Here is a 5,155-nt window from a genome sequence, read left to right on the forward strand (position 1 = left end):
TATAAGGTTATTTCATCTATACAGCGAGTTCAATCTATCCATCCTGATCTAGGCTACTGCTCCAGTGAGATACACACCCCCGAAATCTCCACATTATTGCTCGTGTGCCAGCAAGGAAAAAATATTACTTAATCGTCGGTATATAATGTCATTGTTTGAAATTATCAAAACTCCGTTTGGCTATAATTAAATTCACTTCCAATTACTAAATTCAATATTTCATTTAGTAGAGTTATTGTGTTTAATTGTCCACGTGAGGCTCAAATTTTATGATGTACTGATTACAAGACTGCAATGCTAGTGTAGTTCATTCCCACACATTACTTAAGTATTGTATTCTTTCATTATATTTTATATTATATGATTACACTGTTTCGTGTTTTCTTAACGGTAACCCAAATTTGCGTCAAGATATCTTCCTCTGCGTTCATTAGCTGTTCTCTTTAAGAGCTGATAAAACCCCTGTGGTATAGATTTATATCCGCCATTTTGTATTTTAATGTGGGGATTTTCATGTAATATATATCATAATATTTTACATAAACCGATCAGCGAATATCCTGTCTAGTAATAATTTTTGAGCGTGTTTGCAATAGTCCACATTATTTAAAATAAACTGTAAAACGTATTGATACCTAACTTTAAATTAGTTTACCTGTATACACCCTTGTCTAAACCCCAACTTGCTTCGATTAGAATTTAATAACAACAAATTGCAAGAAATTTTCATTGACTTTAGAAAGTGAGAAGTCGCGTATCATACTTATTATTCATGAATAATGAAATACAATAGCCTTAACGAAACGCTTAAATAACGTGTGGGTTGAATCAGATGCAATATATAATGTTCTAACTCTAAATATTTCTCATTAAATAAACAATCTAACGCTACTTTATATAATAAATAATTAGAAGTATGTTTTTATTTAACAGATAAGTGCATATGGAACATCACTCATTTATAAATAATTACAAATAACTACAATATATACGTCTACATGCATAGGTGCATAGGTACCTATTACCTCTCATCGCCGTCGCTCATTGCGCACTCGTTGCGTACACTCATTAGCATACGCACATTTTCCTACTACTATTAGCGCATTTGCCGCGCCTTTTATATTCGACGTTGCACTTTGCATTATTCTAAATACTATGTGAAATGCTGTTACCCTATGCAGTGTCGCGTTCCGAAGCACATATTATACGGGTGAAAATACCCCGGAACGATTAATGTCCCAAAATTTGGTGTTGTGTCCACGTGTGAGCCCGTTCATTCTGCTACACTGTTTGCATCTGGGGTGAAATAAGCAAATAACTTGCATATAACTGTGGTACGAGTAGAGCCAATTAAAGTATATAGTTATAAACGGCTGCCATATAGGACAAATTTATAGGTGCTATAATGAAAACCAATGATACCTCACATATCACACGGCTATTTGTTATATTACGCCTTCTTCTATTCGCCCAATATCATAAGGCCCAATGTTGTCAACGTTATCGCCGGATACATTTTTCCTTGGATCTATTGCACATCGTAACTAGATACAGTTGCTTCAGAATACATACACACGCTCTATAATGGTTACATATAGACGTTTATTCAGTAAGAGAGAGTCAGGACGAATTGGGAGACGCAGCGGTCTTGCTGTCCTGGTAGATCACTTTTTCCTTATAGGCCAATATAGATGCATACATATGACGAACAGGCGGGTGCATTCATCTTTCTCTACATTGGCCTCTCCCCGGAAAAGGTTCCATCTTCATGTGATTTGTGTATTCGATAGCGCGCTGTGCCTCTATAGTAAGAGGAAACCACGGCGTAGGGTCACGTTCAGGATCTTCGCGATCTTGCTCCTCGGGATATCGTCGAGACACTATCTATACAACATCGCATCTGGAAGCACCAAATGCGCCAAGTTGTACAGAAAACTAGCGTACCCGTGTATAACCGTCCTGTGGAATGCTAGCTGGTTCACGATGGACTGCAACACCACGGGAGAAGGTGCCGAGTTTCCGTAAAAAGTCTTTCCAATTATAGTAAAGTCTTACGGGCGCAAACGCCCAGTGCGCCACCGCCTGACTGTTTACGTAACAAGAGGCGAGCACGTTGTCGACGACTATAGTTCCCTCTAGCGTCAATGGTAAGAACACGCCGCTGTGCACGTGATGCCTAACTTGTAACACTCTTTCTACTGTTAGAGAGGAGATACGAGTGTGTATGTCTCACATAAATATAATCGCAAGGCTTAACGTCTTTTACTAATATCACGGGACCAGACTTGAATTCCACGTTTGATTTCGAAGCCGTGTAAATCAGATAACTTGGCGTCAGCGTAATACTTTGATTTCAATCCGTCTCGATAGTGAAAAATAATCTCCGTTTTTCTTTGTTTCTATCGAGAAATAGTATCACTTTGCTGTAAGCAAGGGCACCGTTTGAGTCAGCTGTCAAAACCCTATCGTGTACATTCCGATCTCTAATCTTCTTTGTTTCACCGTTGTCCATATAAACTACACTATCATCATGGAAACAGCCACCAGATCTTGCAGCTTCAGACGATTCTGAAATGGAAAAACACGACATCATTTATTGCTTGTCATGTTCTTTTGTTTTTATTTTGTACTTCGCATGCATAAAATTTATCACGCGAGTGGTGGATACGAATGATCTTTCTTATTTAACACGGTAAACGCATTTGTTATTTATATATTATTACATGTATAGTTAAGTTAAAATATACGTGTTAAAATCGATATTATTAAAAACACACAAGACACGCACACACACGCGCTCACGTGCGGTCAGAAGTATACGAGCACGTGCACGTACACGCAGACGCACACGTACACGCACACGCACACGCACACGCACACGTACACGCACACGCACACGTACGCGTACACGCACATGCACGCACGCACACGCACACGCACACGTACACGCACACGTACATGCACACGTACACGTACTTGCACTCGCAAACGCAGACGCACACGTACACGCAGACGCACACGTACACGCACACGCAGACGCACGCGCGCGTGTCTTGAAAAGCACATACAATGAGGGTAAATAAGTATACACGAACCCATAGAAACGATTGCTAAAATCCACATGTCATATCCATCGAAGTAGCTTTGATGAGTTCTTAGTTTCTAAACAGCGGCATGTCAACGATTTATGTACATGGTTAGCAGTCAGTACTTCCGCTCGCCCTCTTGCGCGTTTCACTCTCGTTTCTGTGCTTACCACAACGTGAGTGACAGAGTATTCATGCTAAAAAATCGCAGTTAATGTATCCTTAGTCATGTATTTGTAAGGTAAACTACTGATTGCAGACAAAAAATATTTGTTCGAAAATGTAGCGTGCGCATGTTGCTCCCTTTCCCATTTAATTTGAATCAAAACATATGAGTTATTTTCGTCAAATTACCGTAAACCTTGAATACTATCGCGACATCTATTCATGACTTAATATATCATGTTTATACATTACAAATACACGTGTACAGAATGACGAACACGAGGTCCTGCGAAACCGACTTTACTAAAAAAAACTAGGCTCGACTTTTGTTCAAAATGAAAACTGAAAATTTGACGAAAGTATTTCGCTCGGCAGGCTTTAATATAAAATCACCAAGGCAAATGAAAATGAGGACACACAAAACACCTGGATATGGGGCAGTGATGCTGAGAACAAAGTCAGTACCTACTCCTGTATATATTGAAAATACTATTATTGGAAATACTATTGAAAATGCGGCACGGAGCCTAATTCGTCCCAAACTTACATTTCTCAGTAAACTGAGAGAGCTAGCAAAACAAAGTCGTACGTGATCTTGCTCAAGACTGTTGATTAAATAAAGGATGATATCAAGCACCAGCTTGCATGGTATACATGGCAAAGCGAATAACATCACATCAAAGCTTTGAAATTATCAATCGACCTCTCGTTGAATATGGATCTATCTATATCTCGTTATGGTTCGGGATGATATGATACCATGCGTTTATCTGACAGTCTGGTATAATTCCCACAGGCGGATATGTTGTCCAAATACTAGACTATGTGGGCACACATACCCGTACATACTAGTCCTTCGTGTGCGTTTAGTATCTTATGAGTCCCAGTTGTAACTCGCAAAAACATTATGTCAAAGAGAAAGCGCTCACGCCTTTAGAGATAGAATTTTAGGCAACTTTGAATATGATTACATTTTACATAGGTCATCAGGCATATGGTACGCTTATTATTGCTATTTCTACGCAGCATATTAACGCCCTGTTAATACAACAAGATAATAATTATTTACAGAAATATAATATACCAGCTGTTTGATAGTATTGGTACACAAACAAACAAACAAATCGTGATCCTTGGAGTAACAGCATGGGATATACTGGGATTAGATGCAGATAATAAAGGTGTATATAAGCTTCGTAACAAGACAGTGTAGGCACTTGAGTTAGAGCATCAAAACCAACCATGAAGCTTCTTGTTCTGCTAGCCGTCGTCTGCGCAGCCAGCGCCACTACCCCGAGGTGGCCACGACTTCCCGAAGGTATGTCTTCCGAAGGTTTTAGGATCTAACAAAACTCATGAGCTTAAATTGGCAAACTCATTTGTGTCATATTTTGTTTTCTAGATGGTTGTTTTTATTCTATATTATTTATTCTGTGAGCGTGTGCGATAATTAGCCATATTGTAAATTAACGGCGCAAACATTGTTGGCCGATTTAGAGAAAAATAAGTAATAATATGATAGTAGAAAACGAACGTTTCAAAGATTCCGAAAGCAATGTGACTCTTTGTTTTAGGATGGGCTCCCCCGGACACGAAGATTGTTGGCGGCGAGAATGCGGACATTAAGGATTACCCATACCAGGTACTAGAGCCAAGTTCTTCTTGCTATGCCGCACAAAAAAACTATATAACACATACTTCATTTCCAGTAGAGAGAGAGAGAGAGAGCGAGAGAGAGAGAGAGAGAGAGAGAGAGAAGAGAGAGAGAGAAGAGAGAGAGAGAGAGAGAGAAGAGAGAGAGAGAGATAGAGAGAGAGAATTTATAACATCGGGACCTAGGTAAATATCGTGTAATGGGCCAACGACAGTCCTGCTATGTGTATCGTGTCATGCCAATTTTATTG

General features: G+C 39.3%; 1 protein-coding gene across 1 annotated transcript in view; it reads left to right on the plus strand.

The window, feature by feature from the left end:
• Positions 1 to 5,155, plus strand: part of LOC106810844 (trypsin-7-like) — a 42,034-nt gene that overhangs the window by 34,827 nt on the left and 2,052 nt on the right. The gene's annotated exons all lie outside the window — the stretch shown is intronic.

This window comes from Priapulus caudatus, unplaced genomic scaffold, assembly GCF_000485595.1.
Source record: "Priapulus caudatus unplaced genomic scaffold, Priapulus_caudatus-5.0.1 Scaffold478, whole genome shotgun sequence".
NCBI classification, from domain to species: Eukaryota; Metazoa; Priapulida; class Priapulimorpha; order Priapulimorphida; family Priapulidae; genus Priapulus; species Priapulus caudatus.